The 27,955-nt window shown below is 42.2% G+C and overlaps 1 long non-coding RNA gene and 1 pseudogene across 2 annotated transcripts; one reads left to right on the top strand and one right to left on the bottom strand.

Moving 5' to 3' along the window:
- On the top strand, positions 1-27,741 carry LOC138990009 (uncharacterized). Of its 2 annotated transcripts, XR_011466201.1 has the most exons (5): positions 1-166; positions 7,223-7,292; positions 17,416-17,484; positions 23,457-23,590; positions 23,927-27,741. It is a non-coding gene; the product is annotated as an uncharacterized lncRNA (long non-coding RNA). The 2 variants fall into 2 exon arrangements; XR_011466200.1 differs by lacking the exon at positions 1-166 and having other exon boundaries at positions 7,122-7,292.
- LOC102275375 (large ribosomal subunit protein eL33 pseudogene) lies at positions 15,327-15,884 on the bottom strand (annotated as a pseudogene).
- Positions 27,742-27,955: the final 214 nt, after the last annotated feature.

The following is a 27,955-nucleotide window of genomic DNA, read 5'->3' as shown; positions in this document are numbered from 1 at the left end:
TACACAACAATGATTTTCTTCCCGGGTAGAGTGACCTAGTTCGTCAGTGCCCTTCCAACCCAACGGCTGCCTGAGAGGAAATACTGATAATCAGGACACCAGAAAAGTGTGTGCCCGTGTGCCTGTGAGTAGGCCAAGAGGAGACGTGTAAGGAAGACACGGACAGGTATGGGGTAAGCAGGGCTTGGAAAGAGGTGAGATGCACAGAGAAAGTGTAAGGAAGGGCGGGGCCAAGTGAGGAAGTTGAGAAGAGGAGAGCTGGACACACGGTTTTCAGCCCCGGGTGGGGACTAGGTAGAAGGTCTGACCACTGGGGAGAAGGAGGCAGCAATGTGTGGCCCTGGGTTCCAGAGGGTGGGGGAGGGGTGGGTCAGAGGAGTAAGAGGGAAAAGAAAACATCATCTATAGTCTCTTATTTCATGCATACACCCTCCTGGGTGAGCACCTGATGGGTGCTGCACCCAGTCAGCCCTGAGTCACGTCTCACCATTCCTCTTGCCAAGGTCAGTCTCCAAAAACCGATTGCCCAATCACGTGGCCATGAGTCAGGGTCCTGCCGGTCTGAGTAGGATGTGGGTGGGAGGAAGCAGAGAGACTTGCACAACCCCAAAGCACTGAGGTCACTGGAGAAAGCCTGGCTGCGGGAGAAGCCCCAGAGCGGCCCCTTTAAGGCCTTGGAGAGGGGGGCCGCCGGGCAGTAGGATTTCTGGCTTCTCTTCTGGGTTGAACCTCTTATGTGCCCTATCACTTCCCAGACCAGAGCATTAACAGGGATAATGTGTCCTGATTCTGTCTGCCCCTGTGGGTAAGGGGAGGGCCTAGAAGGTGTTAGAGCCAGCACCCCTGACATCCCAAGCTTGACTTCCTGTCCCACTGGCTGGCACTGGGCACTCCTTAGTTGGAGACTGAGGTCATTACATCTCAGGGGGGCTTCCACAAGCCTCTGGCAGAGTGGAATAGGGCACCCTTCTGAATACCACTGCCCTTCAGTTCCTAGGCCAGCTTGGGTCTGAGGCGAGGAAGATGAGGGATGCTGAATCTCTAATCCAATTCAGCTCAATGTTGGGGACTTAAGAACCAGCCCAAGCTTGTGGCAAGTTCAGGGTACAAACACCTCAGTCCTCCAAAACCATCCGCTGACCAAAGGCAAGGAACCAAGCTGATAGACATAAAAGCATATAGTACTAGAGAAAGCAGCAAGTTGGAAACAGAGGAACCTACCCCTTCTCGTATCTAGAGCTTGTCACCTTGGTGCTAAAGTCACCAAAGAAACTCTAGTGCAGTGATTCCAAGAGGACATGCCTCTAAGGGGACATAGGGGTATTTGTGATTCTCAGTAGGAGGAGGGGAGAATTTCTGAATTCCTCCAAGCACCACCACACCCACCCACAGAAATTCTGAATCATCTTCCAGGTAAGAATGGCTACAGTATCTGCAGCCAAAATGCTTCAGTAACTATTCACTGAGCACCTCCTGTGTGCTGGTGCCCTGTGTGGGTCCCTCAGGGCACTGGGAAGACACAGGTAAAGAACTATTGCTCTGCTGGATCATCACTCTGACTTGTCTGAACGTGGCACTTTTTTACTCACAGATCAGTCCTGCAGGGAGGGTCTGAACCAGCACAAGTTCACTGCTGGGGTGGTATGTGTGCTTCGGGAAGTGACCTCTTGGCCCAACCTGACCCCACACGCTCAGCCAGGCAGATGAGGTCCAGTGTCACTGTCACGGGTAGTCCCCAGCTCTGGTGGGAGCAGACTGTGAATCATGTAGAAGCAAGCAGGGGGTAGCCTCACAGGTGTGTGGGGTGCAGGCAATATCAGCAGAGCCACATTTGGAAGTCTGGTCAGACAGGTTGTCCACAGCCAGGAGTCTGTGGCTAAGCTGCAGATTTAAGAGAATTCTCCAGTCTTGGGGCTGGGGAACTGGAAGGTATAAGCAGGAGTCCTAGGAGGTTACCCAAAAAGGAACCCAGGAACAGAGGCCAGAGGTGAAGGAAATGGGGTTCCGACCTTGGACCTTGGGAGTTGGCCCTGGATCACCTTGTCTATGATCAGATGGGGGAGGGCAGGAGATTGGGAGCCATGGGAGAATATGCAAGGGATGAGCCTGCCAGGGAGGGGACTCAGGGGCCCAAGGAGGAGAATTGGGAGCTGGAGATACAGGTTGAGCTCCTGGGTTACAAAACCAGGGCCCCTCTAGCCTACATGGTGCCCCCATATAAACTGAAAATGATGTACGTCTAGGAAGACCAATTGGGTTGATGAACCAGAGGGACTCAGACGGCACCCTTGTAGGCCTGCTTACTCCTTTGGTCAGCATCTGTGTGCAGTCTACAAACTGCGTGTCTTGAACATGAATGTCTCAGAAACTGCTCAGGGAGAGGGTGACAGACCCTTTGGTTCTCCATGGTACAGAGTAAGCCTGGACCTCCCAACAGGAGCAGAGGCCGTGGGTGGGTTTTACTCCACGATGAGAGGAGGGAGTGTTGAAATAAACTAGTCTGTGCGTTTGAAAACTGGCCCCACACCTCAGTTACCACCCTGCTGTGTTGTCTAAATGATTCTTTGTTCAGATCATATTGGAATGTCAAGAATCAGTGCTAGTGACAACCGCTCCCCATCTAGAGGCCACCAGAGTCATAGCTGGAGAGAGACTGGCAAACTGGTAGCCTCCACCACAGGCTGATGGCTTGACTCCTGACCTGCAGGTTAGAGTAATTATTAGCAACAACTAACATTTATAGAGCATGATGCAATTTACCACACATGATCTCACTTGCTCCCTTCTTGAGGCAACGATGACTGGCAGCCTCTCACAGATGACAAGAGGTGGCTGGGGGCAGGGCGGGGGGTTAGGTGGGAAGATACTCTCTGGAGTAAGACTGCTGACGGCTTCCATCCCAGTCCTGCCATTCCCTGGACACAGAGCAAGTTGCTTCACCTTTCTGTGCCTCAGTTTCTCCATGATGAAAGGGGGCTATTGGTAGCTACCTCATGTAGGTGGTGGTTGTGGCAGTTAAAATACTTAGAACATGGAACAAGCGATCCCAGCATAGAGGGCCTGATTTCATAGTCAATTCTGGGAAATAAGATCCACCGATACGAACAAAATCTCACATCTTGTGGAAGCTCATTTGTGGTACAATTAATATTGAGTCAGATTGCAATCATATTTAGGAATTTTAATTGTCCGTAAGTTTGTTGATCATGACTCAGTTCCTGCAGAGATGGACACGGTGGGCTGAATTTGAGGGTAACATGCCCACAAATGCAAGTGACAGGAAGAGGGAAGCGTGAGGAGCAGACCCTGGGATGGACTGGACAGTGTGACCCCCTAACGGAGGGGCATCTGACAAAAGATGGCCAAGTAGGAATACAGGGATACGCCCCTTCCTAATTTTCAACAGAACTCCAAAGCACTGACGTTTAACGTGGAATATCCTAATTTTCAATTTTAGCAGCAATTTTTAGTTTCTTTAAAACGCTGTGTGGTCCCGACCAGACCCACAAGCAGACCAGCCGCTTGCGCTGGCTCTCTGGGCTGTCTGACTGTGACCCCTTGGAGTCCTCAATGCCTGCTCACCACATGCCCCTCTTCAGGCCTGTTCTTGCCTGTCCCCTTGGTGGATACCACCTGCCTGTTTTGCTCCTTGAGGCCCATAGGTGGTAAAATTTTTGCTTTCAAAGTAATAGAGGTTCTGCCACAAGGTGCCAGAAAAATTCATTACTCAGTTACCAGATAATATGAAAAGAAAAATTGTGCTGTGTAAAATAAGCTAAAATGCACTTCCAAATGCAAACAAGCAAAGGAAAGCATAAATGAAGCTCCACACACATGCAAGCTACTGCGTGCTCACAGTAAATTTTTAATAATGCTTGTCTCAAGGGAGAGGTTCAATACCATATGAAAACCTCTCATTAAAGAAGGGAACCTTAAAGTCATCTCTCCCAAAATGGACAAATGGAGAGAAAGCTGCCCAAGATCCCAGAGCTGGCTCGCAGCCTCTCAGCACCAACAAGCCACTCCCCACATGCTCACTAAGCCCACTCTTCCAACTGTAATATGCAATTCCTGCTTTCCAAGGCCTGTGATCCCCCTTCCTCAGGGTGCCTCACATACAGGGCACTCCGGGAATGTTCACTGGGAGCCCACTGCCAGTGCGGGGTAGCCCTGGAGCCATGGGAAGGAAGGTAACGATACAGTAGGGTGTCTCATGTGGTTACCTGAGAACCCTCGTGTGTTCTTCTGCTTTTCTGAAAGGGGTATAAAGCATGCCAGAAACAGCCCGGGCTCAGGGTGAGGCAGATCACTTATGAACATCATTTAAAATTCAAGTGACTCTGGGTGAGGCAGTTGGCCTCCCAAAGCCTCCTATTTCCTCTCTCTGGATATGCATGGATACCAGCTTCCACTTAGTACTGGCTTAATTATTATGAGATTCCTCTAGGGGAACCACAAAGTCCCTGAGTCCTAGGGATAGTTACACACAGAGAGACACAACCAAGCACACACAAGCGTAAGTGTACAGGCACAGCCGTGCCCACAGTCAGAGGGCTGCTGAGGAGGTGGCCCTTGAGAACCCACCCCCAGCAGCCAAGCCAGACATGAGGTCATCCAGGCTTTCTTGGCACCAGGGGCAGCAAATGCCTTGTGTGACTGGGTCTGGTGGCCCCTGTACCTGGCTAACCACTGGCACTGGGATGCCTTCTCCTTGACTTCTGAATCCATTTGACAATTCCAGTGCACCCCGAGACCAGATTATTTTACCAGTGAATTGCAGAGACAATGATCTCAGCAAGACCAAGGCAACTAGATTAGAACTAAACAGCGATCCTACTCACACTTACAGATAAAGTCACACACCCTAATAGTGCTAAACTTGAAGAGTCTGACATTCAGGGTAGGAGAGATTTTCCAGAGAGGAACAGCCAGGTACTGATGAAGAGCAATGTTTGCAAGACTTTGTGGGCAAGAATTGAATAGTGTATGGCCCAGGCAAGAGGAATCAGGGACTTATTCCAAACTCTGTCCTTGGGTCCTAATTAGCTTAAGAAAATAGCCTAGTCTTGTTGGCTATCGTCTTCTCCACTTACAGAAAGGGTAAAATACCTACTTGTGAACATCTAGTAAAGGCATACGATATGCCAGGATGTGTGTTAAGCACTTTTCGTGTGTGTCTCATTTAATCCTTACAATGAAGTAGGTTCCATTATCATTCCCATTGTCCAGATGCAGAAACTGAAGCTTGTGGAAGTTTATTTGCTACCAAAAAAGAGTAATAAGTTATCACAGGAGTTGCTGGGGGAGGCTTCACAGAAGAGGTGATGTTGGAACTGTCTTTAAACCTGAGTTGATGTTCATTGAGTGGGCAACGTGAGGGAGAGGGAGAGAGCCCAGTATATTCTTTTTTATGGAATAAAATCTTTTCAGAGATTTATTAGTTTGTTAAGACATGTTTTCCAAAGTCTTTTGTTTTGCAGTATATGATTAAGAAAACATTAACTCTCTTTTAAAATAATTCACCACTTGAAGTAAATGGAAACAAAGCAGAGAGTTGAAATTTACTTCACAATGTAGCTTCCAGAAAGTTTTTTTGTCAAGTTTCATTCCACCATGTTGTATCAATATTTGTTTTGTGATTTTTAAACAGCAGATGGTCCAGGGAGAATCTGAGCCCTGGTAAGGAAAGACACGCACGTATTCTACATGAAGGTTCCTACATAGAAATGCTTATCCTCAGAAACAATTTTAGTTTTTGTATGCATATGTTCAGGTTTACTAAACACTGACAAACAATTTACCAAAATAATTGTACCAATTTACACTTCTATCAGCAGTTCAGGAGAATTCATTTTGCTCTGAATTCTCACTAGGCTTGATTTGGAACTTTCCATTGTCTTTTTAAGCCATTTTAGTGGGTGTGCAGTGGTACATTGTGGCTGTAATTTATATTTCCTTGATGGTTGATGAAGTTTAGTATCTTTTTCGTATAGTTGGTTTAGGGTTGCTCTTTTTCTGTTTGTTGAGCACAGTATATTCTAAGCAGAGGAATCAGCTGTACCAAGGTCCGAGAGTAGTAAATGAGCTGGAAAAGCAAGCTAGGATCCAAGTATGAAAGGCTATGGGGACTTCCCTGGTGGTCTAGTGGTTAAGAATCTGTCTAACAATGCAAGGGATGCAGGAGGTTCAATCCCTGATCAGGGAACTAAGATCCCACATGCTGTGGAGCAAATAAGCCTGCATGCCACAACCACCGAAGCCCACACCCTCTGGAGCCCTCACACCACCACTAGAGAGCTTGTGGGCCACAACAAAAGATCCTGCGTGGCACAGCGAAGATCCTGTGTGTCGTAACTAAGACCCAAGGCAACCAAATAAATAAACAAATAAAAGGCTAAGCTAAGGAGTTAGGCAATAATGGGTACTCAAGGACTTTTTAATGGGCGAGTTACACAATCAGATTTGTTGGGTAGACTAAGGCTGTTATAGTACCTTTTGGATAAAGTTTTGCATTCCTCATTTATTATGGCTACAATTTACTCTTCCCCACCACTTCCATTTCATTCCCTTTTTTGCTATTCTAATGAAGTGTATATGTCTGTAGTCTGTTTAAATTATTTTCAGGAGAAGACAGGGGCTCAGTACTTCCCTGCTTACAAATGAGGAGATCTGAGTTCAATCCCTGGGTCAGGAAGATCCCCTGGGGAAGGGAATGGTATTCTTGCCTGGACAAGAATACCATGGACAGAGGAGCCTGGTGGGCTACAGTCCATAGGGTCGCAAAGAGTCGGACACAACTGAGCAACGAACACACATGTGTAGGTACACATATATGTTGTGTCCATGCCAGGGAAGAAAAAATGGCAAGAGAGACTGAGAAAGAGGTGATTATTTCTCAGGGGTAGGTGAAGCAGTAAAAAGATTGGTCACAGAAGCCAAGGGGAGAGAAAGCACAGCTGTCGGCATGTCACATGCTGTCAAAAGGTTAAATTGGATGAGGACTAAAAAAAGGTCTTGGGATTGAGTGATGAGAAGGTCACGGGGGACCATGAGGACAGTTCAGTGCCCTGTAGAGTCAGATACAAACAGGGGATGATGAAGTGAAGAGAGCAAGGCCGGACTCATGCATTCAAGAAATTTGCAAAAGGAGAGGCAAAGAAAGTGACGGTTAAGGGGGGGAGGAGACTCATATTTGCTTTTTCATTTGTTTGTTTTCTTGTAGTTTGTAGGGAGTGGATGAGGAAGATGAGCTTCAGATAGGTGAAGAGACACAAAGAGAAATAAATCCAGAGGTAAGATGAATCTTTGACCTTCCCCCCAAAAAAGACGTCAGACCATGGAGATGGGGAGAAAGCTAAAATCTAAGCTACAGCGTTCACTTGGAACGACAGCTGAGGTTGAAGTGCAATCTGATCGGAGGGACCAAAGAAGACATATTGTTGCAGTCATTGCCCCATCAGCACCGTTCCAGCTCCTGTTCCTTCCCGTCCACACACGTACTCACTCACTTCTTGTCCCCAGGGATGGTCACTTCTTGGGGCGGGGGTGGGGTCTCATTTTTCTGAGGCTCCTGGGGGAGTGGGGGTACCTCGCAGGGGTCAATGAGGGAGGGTAGACCACACGAGTGAGAGGGAGGGAAGAAGACAGGGAGGCAAGGAGACCAGTAAGCCAGGGTGAAACAACACGGGCTCAAGGCCCAGGGATTCCATATTCTAGTTGTAGGTCAATTGATGGGCAATTCCTGTTCTGCCTGTTCCACAGTAATGCTTTCATTTCCATTCCAAAGATGAGCTCAAAGAAGCTTGTGTCCAAACAAAGGATTAAAAAAAAAAATTAGTAGTGAATCTCATGTGAGAAGTCTGGGGCTGCCTGTTCCCGGGTGTTTACTTAATCACAGTGAGTCACAATTGCCAGCCAGCAAAGCTGAAACCAGAGTCGGTCCTTAGAACCCCTCAGCCTGAAGCAGAGCAGGGAGTATTACTTAACCTTTCTGTTTCCATGGCCTAGCACAGGAGAGGCCTGCCCTTGGGTAGACAGAAACTTAAGATGCTCAAATACAGGGCATTAGGAAGGGACCACTGACCTAAAAATACCTCCCTGAGACATCAGGAAAAGGCCTTTAATTCCACATCACAAATACCCCCGGGGAAGTAATACATGGAATCCCAGCATTTTAAAGTTGAGAAAAACTCGGCCTGTCTAGTCAAATCTTCCCCCTCAGTGTGCAGTAAGAAATTAGCCACCACTCAAAGCCACACAGGGAAATTGTAGCAGACCAGGAACTTGAACCTGGGTCGCCTGATGGCAAGCCCATGATGCGACAGACACACCAATCCAGGGAGACTCCTGCCTGAGTGCTTCCTGGGCAGGGAGCCAGGTGCTTCCGGCCCCACTGTTGCCTCTGCAGGCCTGCTTTCCTCATACAGCCCTAGCCAGGATGACCTCCAGAGAGGTTTCCCTTAATGCCCAATTCTACTTAAAATTCTCACAGTTTTTAAGGGCATAGTATTTGAATTCAGGTGGAATCCCCAGCTTTGGAGCCTGTCTGTCAGGATATGGTTCTTTCTCAGTGACTTTGGGCACATTCAGTTCAGTTCAGTCACTCAGCCATGTCTGACTCTTTGCAACCCCATGAAACGCAGCACGCCAGGCCTCCCTGTCTATCACCAACTCCCGGAGTTTACCCAAACTCATGTCCATTGAGTCAGTGATGTCATCCAACCATCTCATCCTCTGTTGTCCCCTTCTCCTGCCCTCAATCTTTCCCAGCATCAGGGTCTTTTCAAATGTCTCAGCTCTTCGCATCAGGTGGCCAAAGTATTGGAGTTTCAACATCAGTCCTTACAATGAACACCCAGGACTGATCTCCTTTGGGATGGACTGGTTGGATCTCCTTGCAGTCCAAGGGACTCTCAAGAGTCTTCTCCAACACCACAGTTCAAAAGCATCAATTCTTCGGCACTCAGCTTTCTTTATAGTCCAACTCTCACATTCAGAGATGACTACTGGAAAAACCATAGCCTTGACTAGATGGACCTTTGTTGGCAAAGTAACGTCTCTGCTTTTTAATATGCTGTCTAGGTTGGTCATAACTTTCCTTCCAAGGAGTAAGCGTCTTTTAATTTCATGGCTGCAGTCACCATCTGCAGTGATTTTGGAGCCCCCCCCAAAAAAAGTCAGCCACTGTTTCCACTGTTTTCCCAACTATTCTCCATGCAGTGATGGGACCGGATGCCATGATCTTCGTTTTCCGAATGTTGAGCTTTAAGCCAACTTTTTCATTCTCCTCTTTCACTTTCATCAAGAGGCTCTTTAGTTCTTCGCTTTCTGCCATAAGGGTGGTGTCATCTGCACATCTTTGAGTCTCAGTAGCCTCATCTGTGAAGTGAAATGAAGTGAAAGTCATGTCCAACTCTTTGCGACCCCATAGACTATACAGTCCGTGGAATTCTCCAGGCCAGAATATTGGAGTGGGTAGCCTTTCCCTTCTCCAGGGGATCTTCCCAAACCAGGGATCAAACCCAGGTCTCCAGCATTGCAGGTAGATTCATTGCAGGCACAAGGGAAGCCTAGCCACAAATCCAGGGAGATACTGGAGGACAGAGGAGACTGATATGCTATAGTCCTTGGGATCAAAAAGAGCTGGACTCAACTTAGCAACTGAACAATATCAACAACCATTTGCTAAGCAATTATTCTGTGCCCTGGCTTGCTGCAATTCATGGGGTCGCAAAGCGTCGGACAAGACTGAGCGACTGAACTGAACTGAACTGAACTGAACTGAGGCACCTTGCTAAGCACTTTTCATAAATTGTTTCAGTTACTTCACATGAATCCTACTGAACAATAGGAGTGCTCAGCACCCCATGGACAATAGCATATCAAGCTCCTCTGTCCTCCACTATCTCCCTAAGTTTGCTCAAATTCGTATCCACTGAATCAGCGATGCTATCTAAACATCTCATCCTCTGCTGCTCTCTTATCCTTTTGCCTTCAATCTTTCCCAGAATCAGGGTCTTTATTCTAGTGAGTTCGCGCTTCACATCAGGTGGCCAAAGTATTGGAGTTTTGGCTTCAGCATCAGTCCTTCCAGTGAATATTCAAGATTGATTTCTTTTAGGTTTGACTGACTTGATCTCCTTACAGTCCAAGGGACTCTCAGTGAGAGCCTTCTCCAGCACTGCAATTTGCAACCATCAATTCTTTGGCGCTCAGCCTTCTTTATGGTACAACTCTTACATCCGTACATAGCTACTGGAAAAATCATAGCTTTGACTAAACAGACCTTTGTCAGCAAACTGAGGTCTCTGCTTTTTAATGCATTGTCTAGGTTTGTCATAGCTTTCCTTCCAAAGAGCAAACATAGTTTAATTTTATGGCTATAGTCACTGTCTGCAGTGATTTGGGAAAGAAAAATCTGCAACTGCTTCCGCTTTTTCCACATCTCTTTGCCATGAAGTGATGGGACCAGATGACATGATCTTAGTTTTTGAATGTTGAGTTTTAAGCCAACTTTTTCACTGTCCTCTTTCACTTTCATCAAGAGGCTTTTTAGTTCCTCTTCACTCTCTCCTGTTAGAGTGGTATCAGCTGCATATCTGAGGTTGTTGATATTTCTCCCGACAGTCTTGATTCCAGCTTGTGATTGATCCAGCCCAGCATTTCACGTGATGTACACTGCATAGAAGTTAAATAAGCAGGGTGACAATACACAGCCTTGTTTACTCCTCTCCCAGTTTGACCAGACAGTTGTTCCATGGTCCAGTTGCCACTGTTGCTTCTTGACCCACATACAGGTTTTTCAGGAGACAGGTGAGGTGGTCTGTTACTTCCATCTCTTGAAGAATTTTCTACAGTTTGTTGTGATCCATGCAACCAAAGGCTTTAGCATAGTCAATGATGCAGAAGTAGATGTTTTTCTGGAACTCCCTTGCTTTCTCCATGATCCAACAAATGTTGGCAATTTGATCTCTGATTCCTCTGCCTCTTTGAAACCCAGCTTGTACATCTGGAAGTTCTTGGTTCGTGTACTACTAAAGCCTAGCTTGAAGGATTTTGGGCATAACCAGAATGTGAAATAAGTGCAATTGTACAATAGTTTGTACATTCTTTGGTATTGCCCTTCTTTGGGATTGGAGTGAAAACTGACCTTTTCCAGTCCTGTGACAACTGCTGAGTGTTCCCAATTTGCTGACATATTGAGTGCAGCACTTTAAGAGCATCATCTTTTAGGACTTTAAGCAGCTCAGCTGGAAGTGCATCACCTTCACTAGCCTTCTTCAGAGTAACGCTTCCTAAGGCCCACTTGACTTCACACTCCAGAATGTCCAGCTCTAGGTGAGTGACCACACCATCATGGTTATCCTGGTCATTAACAGCTTTTTTTGTATAGTTCTTTTGTGTATTCTTGCCACGTCTTCTTAATCTCTCCTGCTTCTGTTGGGCCCTAAGCTAATCTTTTTTGTCCTTTATGGTACCCAAATTTGCATGAAATGGTCCCTTGATATCTCCAGTTTTCTTGAAGAGATCTCTAGTATTTCCCATTCTATTGTTTTCTTCTATTTCTTTGCATTGTTCATTTAAGGCCTTATCTCTTCTTGCAATTCTCTGGAAGTCTGCATTCAGTTGGATATATCTTTCCCTTTCTCCCTTGCCTTTCACATTTCTTTCCTCAGCTATTTGTAAAAGCTCCTCAGACAACCACTTTGCCTTCTTGCATTTCTTCTTCTTTGGGATGGTTTTGGTCACTGCCTCCTGTACAAGGTTATGAACCTCTGTCCATAGTTCTTCAGGCACTCTGTCTACCAGATCTAATCCCTTGAATCTATTCATCACCTCCACTGTATAATCATAAGGACTTTGATTTAGTTCATACTTGAATGGCCTAGTGATTTTCCCTACTTTCTTCAATTTAAGTCTGAATTTTGCAATCAGGAGCTCATAATCTGAGCCACAGTCAGCTCCAGGTCTTGTTTGTACTAACTGTATAGAGCTTCACCATATTTGGATGCAAAGAACATGTGCTGACCTGTGCTTAGTCGCTCAGTCGTATCTGACTCTGCAACTGCATGGGCTGTAACCCGCCAGGCTCCTCTGTCCATGGGGATTCTCTTAGAGTGGACAACTTCCAACCCAGTCTATTCATTACTTTCTAGCTAAACAGAGTCCACTGAAAACTCCTCAGTACTGTTTTTGGTATTTCTTCACCTCCTGAAAATCTTTGGCCAGGCTTACCATGTCAATTCCTAACTCATGGTCACTCAACTTTCTCTGCTGCTTCTCCTTTGTTGTAGAGGATTCTTATAAGAGGTTGCAGACTCAAGTTGGCCCTTGCTGATGGGCCTCTCACTTCTTAATGATTTCTTCCTTTCATACTTCCCAGAGCATTTATTTCAGATCTACTCTTCTCTCCTCATGTTCTCATTCCCAAATCATTTCTCCAATCAGTGGCTTACCTATCTCCGGCTATGTGGAGAAGCATGGGCTGCACATACACTTCTCACTTCACTTCTCTTATCTCAGGGGAAGGCAGTTCTCTCCTCTATTTCTAAGTTCAATTTATTTAACCTAAAATACAAACAGTTTGCTCATTTCTCCCGCTCCCCAATCCCCACCTCTGGCAACCACCAATTTGTTCTCTATAAATGTGTTTGGGTTGGTGGGGGTGGGTTCTTTTCTTTTTTAGATTTCACATATAAGAGAGAAAAAAACTTGCTCTTTCTGACTTATTTCACTTAACATAACGCCCACAAGGTCAATCTATGTTGTCACGAATAGCAAGATTTCACTCATTTTTTATGGCTGAATGATATTGCATTGCATTTATATACCACAATTTACTTATCTATTCCTCTATTGGTGGACACTTAGGTTGTTTCTCTATCTTTGTTATTGGAAACAATGCTTCAGTGAAAATGGAGGTGCCTATATCCTTTTGAGTTAATGTTTTCATCTTCTTCAGATTAATATCCATAAGTGTAATTGCTGGACAATATGGTAGCTGTATTTTTAATTTTTTGAAGAACTTTCACAGTGGCTGTATCAATTTATATTCCCAACAGCACAAAAGGGATCATTTTTATCCACATCCTCAATGAAACTTGTTATCTCTGATTTTTTCTGGTAATATCTATTCTGACAAGTATAAGGTGACATGGGTAGGCAGTTTTGATTGGCATCTTCCTGATGATTAATGATGTAGAGTATCTTCTTATCATGTACATGATGATCATCAGTATGTCTTTGGAAAATATGTCTATTCAGATCTTCTGCTCATTTTTTAATTGGATTGTTTGTGGGGAGTTTTATATTGAGTTTTATAAGGTCTTTATACACTCTGGATATTAGTCCTTTATCAGATACATGATTTGCAAATATTTTTTCCTGTTCAGTAGGTTTACTTTAATTTGTTGATGATTTCTTCTACTGTGCAGAAGCTTTTTAACTTGATGTTACCTCACTTATTTATTTTTGCTTTCATTTTTTTTGTTGTTGTTGGTAGTGTCAGATTCAAAAATCATCATCAAGACCAATGTCAAGGAGTTTACCACTTATGTTTTCTTTTGGGAGTTTTATGGTTTCAGGTCTTATATTTAAGTCTTTAATCTATTTTGAATTAATTTTGTATGTGGTGTAAGACTGGTCCATTTTCATTCTTTTCCATGTGACTGTCCAATTTTTCAATTGTGTATTCTTGGCTCCTTTGTCATAAATTAATATATGGTTTATTTCTGGATTCCCTATTCTGATAAGATCAGGTCCATTCAAGGTGGTATGGCTATAAACCGGGCTCCTATTCTGATCCTTTATCAGAATTCTGATCCATGGATCTGTGTGTCAGTTTTTATGCCAATACCATACTACTTTGATTACTATTGCTTTGGAGAAGGAAATGGCAACCCACTCCAGTGTTCTTGCCTGGAGAATCCCAGGGACAGGGGAGCCTGGTGGGCTGCCTTCTATGGGGTCACACAGAGTCAGACACGACTGAAGTGACTTAGCAGCGGCAGCTTGTAATATAATTTGAAATCAGGAAGCATGATGCTTCCAGCTTTGTTCTTCTTTCTCAAGGTTACTTTGGCTATTTAGAGGATTTCATAGTTCCATACAAATTTTAGGATTGTTTGTTCAGTTTCTATGGAAAATGTCATTGGAATTTTGATAAGCATTGCACTGAATGTGCTTGATTGCTAGATTGTGCCAGATTGCTTTGAGTATTAGGGACATTTTAACATTATTAATTATTTCTGTCCATGAGCATGAAATATCTTTCCATTTATTTGAACCTTCTTTAATTTCTTTCATTAATGTCTTGTGCTTTTCCATACATAGGTCTTCTACCTCCTTAGCTAAATTTACTCCTAGATATTTTATTTTTTTTGGTGCAATTGCAAATGGCATTGTTTTATTAATTTCCCTTTCCAATTGCTCATTATTACTGTGTTAGAAATGCAACATATTTTTGTGTACTGATTTTGTATCCTACAAATTTCACGAATTTGTTCATCAGATAACTAATTTTTTGTTCATTAGATAACAATTTTTTGATGGAGTCTTTAGAGTTTTCTACATATAATATCATGTCGACTAGTGATGGTTTTATTTCTTCCTTTCCAATTTGGACAACTTTTATTTCTTATTCTTGCCTAATTGCTCTGGCTAAGACTTTCAATACTATGTCAAATAAAAGTGATGAGGGTAAATTCTTGTCTTGTTCCTGATCTTAGATGAAAAGTTTTCAGCTTTCACCATTAAGTATGGTGCTAGTTATGGACTTTTCATATATGGCCTTTTCATGTTAAGGCATGTTTCCTCTATACTGACTTTGTTGAGAGTTTTTAATCATAAATTGAATTTTGTTAAATGCTTTTCCTGCATCTATCGAGATGATCATACAATGTTTACCCTGCATTTTGTCAATGTAGTATATCACACTGACTGATTTGTGGATGATGAGCCATCTTTGCATTCCTGGGATAAACCCCACTTAATAATGGTGAATGATCATTTTAATGTTTTGCTGAATTTGATTTGCTAATATTTTGTTGAGGATTTTGCCTCTATGTACATCGGGGATATTGGCATGTAATTCTCTTTTCTTCTGGAATCCTTGTCTTATTTTGACATCAGGGTAATGCTGGCCTCATAAAATGAGATTGTAAGAGTCCTTCCTCTTCTATTTTGTGACAAGTTTGAGAAAGATTGGTGCTAATTCTTCTTTGAATATTTGGTTGAATTTACCAGTGAAGACATCTGGCCCTGGACTTTCTTTTGTTAAGAGATTTGCTTTTTTTTTAATCTACATTTTTATTCACTTTTCAATAAATTTAAATCTTTGAAGGAAAAAGCATCACATGAATTCTGTGTTTAATGGCCTTAGCACAAAAGTTGCTTCCGAATTTGGCATGAACTCTGCCACTGTTCCTGAGTGTGAGTTGTCTTTTCCCAGATAACTCTGGTTTTGTTGGATTTTCTGCCAGGAGTTACTGTGTTGTTCTTTGCTTTGTACACATAAGCACATCTCCTGCCCAGATAGAATTCAATTTCATCTTGGACATACACACCTTCAGTTTTCAGGAGAGCTGTGTGCTCCCTCTGGTTCCATAGACCCTGATTAAAACCAGCAACAATAGCCTTGGACCACAGCCTTCCAGACACATTTATTGTTTTAGAAGTCTTGTTCCCAGCAGGCTGAAGGTCAGGCGACCAGCACCATCAGTCCCATATCCCCTCAATCCTGTCCTCTCTGTTGCTGGAATCCATAGAAATCATGAGCTGGTAGAGCCTTGGAGCCACACCAGTGTCTCAGCAGGAGCAAATAGTTGAGCCTCAAGAGGTTTTTTTATTAATCACTCAATCTCCTTACTAGTAATTACCCTGTTCATATTTTCTATTGCATCATGGTTCAGTCCCGACAGATTGTTGTTTTTAGGGATTTATTCATTTCTTCTAGGTTGTTCAATTTGTTGGAGTGTAACTATTACTCGTAGTCTCTTATGATTCTTTGTATTTCGTATATTTGAATCCCCATGAGTAAGACAACTACAACTGCAAACTAATATCAGTGTATTTGATCACAAGTAGGGCTATGTCCATGATATGTCTCTCTAAATGGTGAACAACAACCTCTGATCAAGTTCAAAACAAGACAAAGTCCAGTCACCCTGGTTTTATATGGTAGCTATATTCTTAGAAATGAAAAAAAAGAAGAAATTAAAATCTATGGAAATCTCAAGGTACAGCAAATCTATGCAAAAAAAAAATTTGGTGTGTTTATATTAAATAGTGTCGATATCCTGAATCAAATAACTAAAAATGACTTCATAACTGTCCAGGAGGACATTAAGAGTGAAATAGAACACAGAGGAAGTTGCCAGATAAAAAGGCAATATTTGAGACATACTGATACAAAAAATATATTTGTTGCTTATCTGACATTTGAAATTCAATGCAGTGACCTTATTTTATCTGGCAACCCTAGACCTATGGCAGTCTTTGTTTTATGGGACTGTTTGGCAAGTCAGCTAGCATTTTGTCCCCCATATACTATGTACTAGCAGGCCGCTTCATTTCTCTACATTCATAACACTGTCACAAATGTGTGAGGTTCCTCCTCACACCTACTAATTTCTCCAACACCAATTAGTCATACTACAATTCAGCTTTGACACTAAGTACTCAGAATTAGCGCAGGCCCCCAGGTTAATATCTCAGTCTTACCAGACTGCCCCCGTTTGACACTAAGTACTCAGAATTAGCGCAGGCCCCGCAGGTTAATATCTCAGTCTCACCAGACTGCCCCTGTTTGACACTAAGTACTCAGAATTAGCGCAGGCCCCACAGGTTAATATCTCAGTCTCACCAGACTGCCCCCGTTTCAACACCGATCACAAGTCCTAGGTTGTCACCTGTACTTCTGATCAAATCGGGATTCCCACAAGCCCCTCGTCAGGTTTGATAATTTTCTGTAGTGACTCACAAAACTCAGAGAAACATTAGCTGACATTTAAAAGTTTATTTTTTAGAGTATGATAAGGGATACAGACAAACAGCAAGATGAAGAAGTGCATAAGATGAATTCTGGAAGGGTCCTGAACGCTGGAGCTTCTGTCCCCAAGGAATTTGGGATGCGTCACCCTCCCAACCCTTGGAGAAGGGAATGGCTACCCACTCCAGTATTCTTGCCTGGAGAATTCCAAGAACAGAGGAGCTGGGAGGGTTACATCCATAAGCTACAGTCCATGGGGTAGGACACAACTGAGCAACTAACACACACGCACAGCTTCCCAACACCTCAGTGTTGTTTGCCAACCCAGAAACATTCTGAACACTATAGTTTAGGAATTTTTATAGCAACTTCAGCATGTAGACATGATTGATTATTAATTCAATATCTAACCCCTCTTCTCTCCCCAGAGGATAGGAGGTGAGGAAATTTCCAAGCCTCTAATCATGACTTGGACCTTCTGGTGACCATCCTGCATCGTGAGTAAGACACTCCTAGCATGCTTATTACTCAGGAAATTGGAAAGGTTTTTGGAGCTTTGTGTCAGGAACCAGGAGCAAAGACCAAATATGTATATCTCTTTTTATGTCACAGAACCCCAATAACTCTTTTAAAAATTCTCACAACTTCCAAAATGCCTTTTATGGGATCTGTCCCTATTGAGAACCACAGTCCTACAGTGAAGATCACCAGAAGAATCCTACATATGCACACAGAGCCCTGATTAACTTTTTAGTGATCGAATCAAACCTTAACAAACAGCTAAAGATTCACAGACATTTGAAAAAGATCCTCAAGGTGAAAAACAACGATGAGAACAAGTGGAATTCTAGAAAAGAAAACAGATAATTGAGAAAGGAAGATATTCATCAAGCAAATAATTTACGAACAATTCTTTGTACCAAAAGACTTGAGTTTCAAGATTAAAAGACCTCATTGAGTGCCAGTACAAAGAATACAGGTCCACATCATGCTAACATTTCAGAACACCAGGGATGAATAGAGGTTTCTAAAGTGAAAGAAAAAGTTATATCAAAATAACTATGAATAAGAAGGGCCATTCCTCCACTGTAATATAAGGAACTAGAAAATATGGAAGAATGTGTTCAAAATTCTAAGGGAAAAAAAAACATTTTCAGTCCATTCTATACTCGGTTGAATTATCTATCAGCTATGAAGATGAAGGAAAATTCAGGCTTGAAAAGTCTCAAAAGACTTTTCTCCCATGTATTTTTTTCTCAAGAAGCTATTTGAAAATGTGATCCATGAAAAATGAGGCAGTTAATACACCCCAAAAGAGAAAGTCATGTCATCTAGGTATCAGACTCAGGCACAGGCAATTTCCAGGTTTATGAAGGGAAGTTCCAGAGCTGTAGCTACATAACTGGCCCAGAGAGTAAGACATTTGCTTGGATCTAGATAATGGAGGCAGAAAAGTTGTCTGAAAGTTATCTGAGAAGTTATCTGATACATTTAACTATGTGAACAACTGTGTTAAGAATCCGACCATTAGAAACAAGACATTTAAGCAAAAGAGGGCAGAGGGGTGGAGGAGCAATTATTAACCCTAATAATATCAAAATGTTTACAGGAAAGGAGGAATAGTTTTTGGCTTTGCAATGAACAGTATTTATATAATCATAATAATTACAATACTGGAAATGGATTTAACCAAGAATTTGAGTACTGGAAAAAAGAAGGAAGTAGCAAGAAAGCAATATCCATTTAACTAGTGAGAAAGCCCATAGTTAAGTCATCCAACCAATTACATATATGCATATCCATAGAAAAATAGAGATAAATACTAAAGAAAAGAAAGAACTAAAAAATAAAGTTAACTGGACAAGGGTAGCTGTTTTTCCTTATGAGACTTTTGGAATAATTTAATATTTAAAGCTATATGTTTCTATACAAAAGTAAAAATTAATTTCAAGAAATTAATATGGCTGTGGTAGAAGTAGTCTGGAGGACTTCCCTGGTGGTCTGGTGGTTAAGAATCCCCGTGTCAGTGCAGGGAACATGGGTTCCTTCCCTAGTGTGGGGAGGACTTCCCACATGCCATGGGACAGCTGAGCCTGTGCATCACAACTACAGAGCACAAGCTCTGGGGACCACAAGCCACAACCACTCAACCTGCTCGCCGCAGCTAGAGAAAGCCTGTGCAGCAGCCAGAATAAAATAAAACGGATAATTAAAAAATAATAATAATCTGGAAACGTTTTTGTTTCGTTCTGTGTGGGTTTTTGGGTTTTGTCTCTTTTTTTCTGTGCTGGTCTTGGGTGCTGCCCAGGCTTTCGGAGGGGATTGGGCAGGGGGGCAGCTACTTTTCCTTGTGATGTGCAGGCTTCTATTTGCAATGGCTTCTCCTGTTCAGGAACACAGGCTCCAGACTCAGGGGCTCAGTAGTTGGCAGTACACAGGCTTAGTTGCTCCTCAGCGTGTGAAATTTTCTCAGACCAGGGACTGAACCAGTGTCCCCTGCATTGGCAGGTGGATTGTTAACCACTGGACCATCAGAGAAGTCCTGGAAACTTTTGAAAGTAGAATCTGCTGCATTCGGACACTAAATTTATTCCTTAAGCTACTCTCTGTCTCATGACGGGGCAAAATAGATCAGCCTCTTTGAATAGGGAAATCAGTGACTCCTGTTTAGAAAAGGACCACAGGGAAGGAGTTTGGGAAGAACCCTGCTGTACGCACCTGCTATGACCATAATCCTGCTCTCTTATTCAGAGTTTTGCCAAGTCGCCAGGAGCAGAAAAATGCTTTCTTTACCACATAGAGCAAAGAAACGAGTGGTTTGATAACAAAGACTGATAAATGTCTCACTCAGAGGAAGCCTGGGCCTCCCAAAAGTTATAAATTACAACTTTGGTGACACTTATCAGGGTTCCGGAAGTTGCAACTGGGACATGGAGAAACCACAAAAGACTAGTGTTTTCTTCAAACACAGAGAAAGACCTGGAGTCAGTTTAAACAAAGATTCCCATCTATTGAAGCAGATTGGTAAGAAAAAAGTCTAAGAGATGTGTCTACCTCTTTAAATCTTGCTCTAAATAGCAGGTTGCCTTTCATGCATAAGATTAGAGATTTAAGATTAGAAATTGTCCAATCGCTGTTCAGTTTTAATGGAGAGTTTTATTTTGGTAGGAAAAAAAGACACACAAATGGACTGAGTGGGGTGCTATAGTTTGTAACTCAGTTAGCCATACTTAGGAAAAACCTGTCTGCCATGATTCAAGTGGGTGGCAGCTCTACCTGGACTACAGAACTGGTGTGTGAAAAGAGACAGCATCTTATGGTCTCACCATCCTGTTTCTGGGACTTCATGAGAAATGGTACTTTCCTTTTGGGGCCTATAGCCCACTTCAAGGCAGATCTGAAGATTTGTACATGTTGGTTCATCACAAATTCTGATTGAGGCATTGACATTGATTTGGTTCCGAGATAAGAATGGACTATATCCCAGTGTACTTTAATAAGTATTCCATTAAGAAACTTTGAATTTTTAGTAAGAGAAGTTGAAAAACCTACGAGTTAGAGATTTTAGTCAATCATTTCTGAAAATGTTTTTACAAAGTTCTGGTTGGTTTATTAAGTAGACCCTAAAGACAAAACAGAGAAGGCAATGACACCCCACTCCAGTACTCTTGCCTGGAAAATCCCATTGATGGAGGACCCTGGTAGGCTGCAGTCCATGGGGTCACTAAGAGTCGGACACGACTGAGCGATTTCACTTTAACTTTTCACTTTCATGCATTGGAGAAGGAAATGGCAACCCACTCCAGTGTTCTTGCCTGGAGAATCCCAGGGACCGGGGAGCCTGGTGGGCTGCCATCTATGGGGTCGCACAGAGTCGGACACGACTGAAGCGACTTAGCAGCAGTAGCAGCAGCAGACAAAAAGATAGACATAGGACATAATCAGCAAGTGTGAGTGTGCTGTTGGGGCCCAGGGCAGGCCACCCTAAAACATGTCTCAATGGCATATTATTTTTGAATTAAAGTTACTTAAGAAATGGTTTACGCAAGAGGGACACTTTGACCTTCCTTTCTGTCTCCCTGAAAGTAGGAAATAAATCTCCCATGTGAAAAGTGCCCTCCCTATACTAAGAGGTAGAAAGTGAAAGTGAAGTCGCTCAGTCATGTCTGACTCTTTGTGGCCCCATGGACTGCAGCCTACCAGACTCCTCCATCCATGGAATCCTCCAGGCAAGAGTACTGGAGTGGGTTGTCATTTCCTTCTCCAAAAGGTAGGACATCCTTATGACCAGAGACAGGGAATTCAAAGCCAAGAAGCCTATGTAGACAAAATTTATTATTTATTTACTAATCTTCCAACCAAACCCAAACTTTGCTTAAATTCCTAACTAATTAAGCACCCAAACCTAAGTTTCTTCTTCCTGCCAATTCCTCTCAAAATTATTGTTTCTTTTCTAGAAAGTATAAAAGCTGTCTTCTTTGGCTACTTCTTAGGTCCCATTTCAATGAGACCTCCATGAACATGAATTAAACTCATCTTTTCTTCTTCTGTTAATCTCTCTTGTGTCAATTTTATTGTTCGTTCAGCCACAAGAACTCAAGAGGGATAGAGGGGGAAACTTATTTCTTCCTGATGGTACCCTGGGTAGGAGGAGCAGCTTTAAGCTGTCAGAGGTGTCTGACACAGGTTTCGCATCCTTTTGAGATGTAGAAATCACCATCTCAAACTGCAGAGTTCTCAGCTCTCCAGATAAGCTCTGGCAAAGTCTCCCTTCACGATTGATGAAATATGGAGTTTTCCTGGACTCTGGCTACAGAAGTCTGCCTGTTAATCAGGAAATAGTCACTCAGGGCATTGTGGGTAAGATAGGATGTCAGCATACAGCTGTCCACACCAGCAATCTTTGCATAGTCATGGTGGACTTCATGAGGATAAGAACACATGAGAAGGAAAGCTCTGCCTCATTCCCCGTTTCCTGCCTTTCAACTTCCTCTAGCAGTAAAATGCTAGCCACACAACTTTCCCCACTCTTCAAGAAACCAAATACTATTTAATTACTGCAGACACTAGCTACCATTCATGGAGTGGTTACTATTTGCCAGGCACATGCCTCATTTCCCTGTAACAATCTCACAAGAAGAGACGTGCCATTTTCCAGATGAGGAAGCAGAGGCTTTAAGAGGTAGTAACATGCTAAAGATCATGTAGTGCTGGTATTCAGATTTATACAGTTTGAGCAGATATCCTATTTCTATTTATTTTTGTATAAATAAACCTGAGTTGGGTTTTTTTGTCACTTACAACCAAAGAGTGTTATCCAGTAGGGATGGTTAATGTGACACTGTACATCAGCCGTGGCAAAACATGAAACCACCAAGCCCCAAGAAAGACAGGCATTGAGTCTCAGAATCTTCTGGAACTGAAGTTTCACATGCTTCAGTGCTTCATTCCTTATTTCTATTCTTGGTTTCTTCCATTGACTGGTTGATGGTAAGTTAGAGTAGGGGGATTATTTCTGAGATTTCAAGTAATTTTTAATTTAGTCTAATATTTGTCTTTTTATTTTTCTACACTGAATATGTGTTTCTTACATAGGTTTTTAAAAGTATGAGGAAAACAAAATCAAAAGGAGCTTCTGAATGCTGATTACTCATCACCACTTAATTGCTCATGATCCCAGAAATGTATATATATATATATATATATAAATATATATACAGACTCCTACATGCCAGAAAAGTGGATTTAAATGTGGCTGGATAAAATGTTGAAATGTCCATTATTTTTCTCTCTCTCATTTTCTCTTCCCCTTTTTCTTTCACCCCAACTTAAGGGGTAACCTGCTCTACTTCAAGGGAGGTATGTGGTAGGAAGGACAGAAAATAAAAATAGTATGCAAAATACTTTCTTTCTGGCTTTTATTTCCAAAAAGGTAAGGGCCAGAAAGAGAAGAGGAATTGTGGGTAGAAGCAGAATATGTGGAAGAACCATGAACAGAAAATGATCTCCTCAATACTAAGAAAAGACTCACCAGGGAGAAGAGTAGCAAGTTGATAGTCTCAGAGTAATGACACCAAAGAGTAAGCTTTTTTTTCTAACATCAAATAATTATCTAAAAATTTTAAAACAACTTTTTTAAATAATTCATACACCAATGAATATAAAAGTAGAGGTGGAAAGTACTAACATAAGACAATATTTAACATCAACAAGACTCACCTAAACAGGCACCTCCACCAAAAGCTTTTAGAAAGTCTGAAGTGAGGGAAAAGTCATTGAATCAAGGATCTGGAGTTTTCCTACTTTTAAGCCACTCCTTTAATTTTAAAGCTCTCTAGAGACAGAGATGAAACAAGGAGTAAAGTTCTGTGAAGATATTTTTAGTACTCTGCTTTCTTAAAAGCTTAAGGGAATTGGCACGTTCATATTTTTTATGTGTAAAAGGTCTGTCCTGGTTTCTTCTTTTCAGCTTCTGGATGTCATTCACCAAGGATCAGTGAGCTGGATGTTCCATAGGTGTGATCCAAAATTCTTCCCTACCAGCCTTTTCCCTTCCATCTGGGGATTAGCCCAGGCCATGAGTAAATCATATCTTTCTGCCAGGTAAATAACTCACTGCTCAAACCCAGAAAAGGCTGCAGGGCTGGGAGTTGGGGGTAAAGAAAGGGCAAGATCTTACCACCTGATTCAGTTTTCTGGTTGTTTCAAATTTTTCTTACATAAACTTTTTATCCTGGAATAATTTTAGATGTACCAAAAAGTTGCAAACATAATACAGAGAATTAATATATACCTTTCATCCAGTTTTACCTAATGTTAACATTTTATAGTACATGATATATTTGTCAAAGCTAAGAAAATAGTATTAGCACATTTTGGTTGAATAGACTTTATTCCGATTTTACCAGCTTTTCCTCTAATGTCATTTTTCTGTTCCAGGATCCAATTCAGGATGCTGCTGCTGCTAAGTCGCTTCAGTCGTGTCCGACTCTGTGTGACCCCATAGACAGCAGCCCACCAGGCTTCCCCGTCCCTGGGATTCTCCAGGCAAGAACACTGGAGTGGGTTGCCATTTCCTTCTCTAGTGCATGAAAGTGAAAAGTGAAAGTGAAGTCGCTCAGTGGTATCCGACTCTTAGCGACCCCATGGACTGCAGCCTACCAGGCTCCTCTGTCCACGGGATTTTCCATATCGCAATTTGTAATTCATTGTTTTAAATTTTAATTGTATAAAATTGACACTTATTCATGGTTTAAAAAGTCAAAAGATTGTATACCACTTAAAACAAAGAAAAGCAATCTGCCCAAACCTTCCTCACCTCAAGTTCCTTTCTCCCAAAGGTAAACAATTTTATCTTTCTCTCTCTTTGATCCTCCCTTCCTTCAATCCGTTCTCACTGACCCCTGGACTGTTCCTTGAACATGCCAAGCCTACTTTCATTTTAAGGCCAAGTCTTTACTCAAATATCTTCTTCCCAAAGAACTCTATCATGACCGCCCTATTTAAAATTGTAACACTCATGCACTCCCAATCACTCTTACTTTGCTTTGTTCTTTCTTTTTTCCTACAACACTGTTGTTTATTACGCACATTGTTTATTATCTCTCTCTCTACTAGAAGATAAGCTCTGTCTCTACTAGAAGGCAGAAATATTGTCACTGATGAATTTTAAACACCCTAGAACAGTGCTTGGCCTGCAGTAGTCACTCAAATCTTCGTTCAATAATTGAATGAATAAATGAGTACTGAGAGAAAAGGAAGCAAGTGGGGGAGATATAAGCTTGTTTCTCCTCCAGTTCTGCAATATTCTTCTTGTTCCCATTTGACAGAGACTAACAGGGAGCCAGCTGGCAAGGGAAAATTGTGGTGTGCAGGGTTCTAGTCCCAGCATTACAGAGCAAAGTGCAGAAGGGTGGGTTCGAAGCTAAGACACAATCATGTAATAACTGGCATGTACACACACACACACACACACACACACACACTTATCTTGCCCTAATGATTACAATATAGCATACATTTCTATTTTTGGTTAAATCAATGTTTATCAATTATGTTATGGTTTGTATGTACTATTGTTTACAGCTGAGTCATGTTCTGAACATGATAACATTTCCTTTCTTACATGACGTTCTCTTTTTCTTGAATTTAATAATTGTCTTATCTTTCTGTGTTCTCAATTTTATCCCCAAAATTCTTTCATAGAACTATATAAAACTCTTCTCAAAACAAACACATCAAGAGTCTATGAGCCCAGTTCTTTTCTTGACCACATCCTTCTTGTCCTCCTACTTTATATTTTCATCTATTTGTTTCTTTATTTCTATGGTTAAATCTTCCCATATTCCATAAGAGCCTGTGTGTGTGTGTGTGTGTGTGTGAGAGAGAGAGAGAGAGAGGCTTTTAATACAATAGTCCACAAAATCAAATGTATCAGATGATCCATTAGTTCTTTAAATTTCTTTCCTCCCAGAGCTCTATAGCCTGCTCCAGGTTGGCTGTTTCTTCTTGAGGCCTGTTGCTTGGTTGTTGTGCTGGAACTTTCCTTTTCTATCATCCTGAATGTCTTCTCACTTATGTTGAATCCTCTATATTTTAAATTCTAGGCTTCTTCTTCTTGGTTTAATTGTTTTTTGAGACTCACATCTTGCAGTATCTTCCTGAGAAAGTATGGCATGGGAGATAAGTGTTTGTCTGAATTGGCCTAGTCTCGGTCTTTATAGATAGTTTGTCTGGGTAAGAAAATTTAAGTTGAAAACTATTTTCCCCAGAATAATGAAGGTAATGCTCCATTATCTTCTATTTTCCAAGTTGCAGTTGAAACGTCCTACGTCATTCCATCTCCCAGTCCTTTATATGTAACCTATTTTTCCTTCTTGTACTCCTCTCCGGAAAAGCTTTGGTTGGTTGGTTCTTTGTGTCTCTGATGATCATGACTATTTACTCACATGTGAAAATAAGAAACCAAAAGGCTGATCAGTGTGTATGGATGGAGCATGTTGAAAACTAGCCAATTTTTTTTAAAATAAATCCATTCTGTCAGTATTTATTTTTGGACTGGTCAGTTTCTCCAGATAGAAATAATTTAGTTTTCTATTTTAGGTATTTCTGATGATTGGAGAGCCTGCTAAGTATATGGATTCTCACTTAATGGCACTCTTCTCAATATGGCACTCTGCTCTGCCCTCTGTTGCACCTGAGTTCTCAACTCCAGAGCTTCTTTGCCACAGTCTCTGCAGAAAATATATTTGCCCCATTTCCTTGTCAGTCAATAACTGCTTGGTTGTGTGTAGTAGGGAAAAGGATATGAAGCCTAAGGATTTTACTCAGTCATTTTGTTTGAAGTCATACCCTGAACCATTTCTTGTTTTATACTACTGTGTGTCTCTGAGCATATCATGTTGAGGCCTCCATTTTTTCCTCTGAACTCTGAGGACCTTTGAGACACATGTATTCTCTAAGGTCTTCTCAGCCCTGGCCTTCTCAACCCTAGCCTATGAACCTTCACAAGGTAGAGCTCTCTGCCTAGCAAGTAGCACAGATAAGAATATATAGGAAGTCAAGAAAGGGGTGGTAACAGTAAGACAGAGTTGTAGGAAGACATCAAAGAAAAGATGGGACTTGAGAAGGACTAGAGACAGTTGGAGAAGTAGGTCAGGAGAGAGAACCTCCTCAGGTGGTTCAACATGAAGATATATTGGGGCAGAATTGTCAGCAATTTTAGAGCCTGGTAAATAGAGGATTATAGAGGATTGTGAAGTTGGAGAGTAAATTTTGATCAGATTGTGACGGATTTGATTCTCTTCTCTAAATCAGTTGTTCTGATGATTAAAATTATCTGGAGATCTTTGAAAAAAATGCCCAGTTCAGTTCAGTCGCTCAGTCGTGTCTGACTCTTTGTGACCCCATGAATCACAGCACGCCAGGCCTCCCTGTCCATCACCAACTGCTGGAGTCTACCCAAACCCATGTCCATTAAGTCGGTGATGCCATCCAACCATCTCATCCTCTGTTGTCCCCTTCTCCTCCTGCCTTCAATCTTTCCCAGCATTAGGGTCTTTTCAAATGAGTCAGCTCTTCACATCAGGTGGCCAAAGTATTGGAGTTTCAGCTTCAACATGAGTCCTTCCAATGAACACCCAGGACTGATCTCCTTTGGGATGGACTGGTTGGATCTCCTTGCAGTCCAAGGGACTCTCAAGAGTCTTCTCCAACACCACAGTTCAAAAGCATCATTCTTCGACTCTCAGCTTTCTTTATAATCCAACTCTCACATCCATACATGACCACTGGAAAAACCATAGCCTTGACTAGACGGACCTTTGTTAACAAAGTAATGTCTCTGCTTTGTAATATGCTGTCTAGGTTAGCCATAACTTTCTTTCAAAGGAGTAATTTCATGTGGCAATCTCCATCTGCAGTGATTTTGGAGCCCAGAAAAATAAAATCAGCCACTGTTTCCCCATCTATTTGCCATGAAGTGATGGAACTGGATGCCGTGATCTTAATTTTCTGAATGTTGAGCTTTAAGCCAACTTTTTCACTCTCCTCTTTCACTTTCATCAAGAGGCTCTTTAGTTCCTCTTCACTTTCTGCCATAAGGGTGGTGTCATCTGCATACCTGAGGTCATTGATAAGTCTCCCAGCAATCTTGATTCCAGCTTGTGCTTCCTCCAGCCCAGTGTTTCTCATGATGTACTCTGCATATAAGTTAAATAAGCAGGGTGACAATATACAGTCTAGACCTTATAAATCAAAATGTTAGAGAGTCAAGCCCAAGAACCTGTATTTCTATAAACCTGCCACTTGACTCTGCCAAACCAGAAAGTTTGGAACCACTTCTTTAGGCAATGGGCCATGGATGATTTGGAATCAAGAATCATGATTGGGGATTCTAGAAAAGATGAATTTGATGAACCATATGCAATGTAGACTGGAGTTGAGGAACAGGAGACAACTAATCATTGG

The sequence above is a fragment of the Bos mutus genome, chromosome 11 (genome assembly GCF_027580195.1).
Source record: "Bos mutus isolate GX-2022 chromosome 11, NWIPB_WYAK_1.1, whole genome shotgun sequence".
NCBI lineage: Eukaryota > Metazoa > Chordata > Mammalia > Artiodactyla > Bovidae > Bos > Bos mutus.
This window is presented reverse-complemented; position numbering and strand designations above follow the sequence as displayed.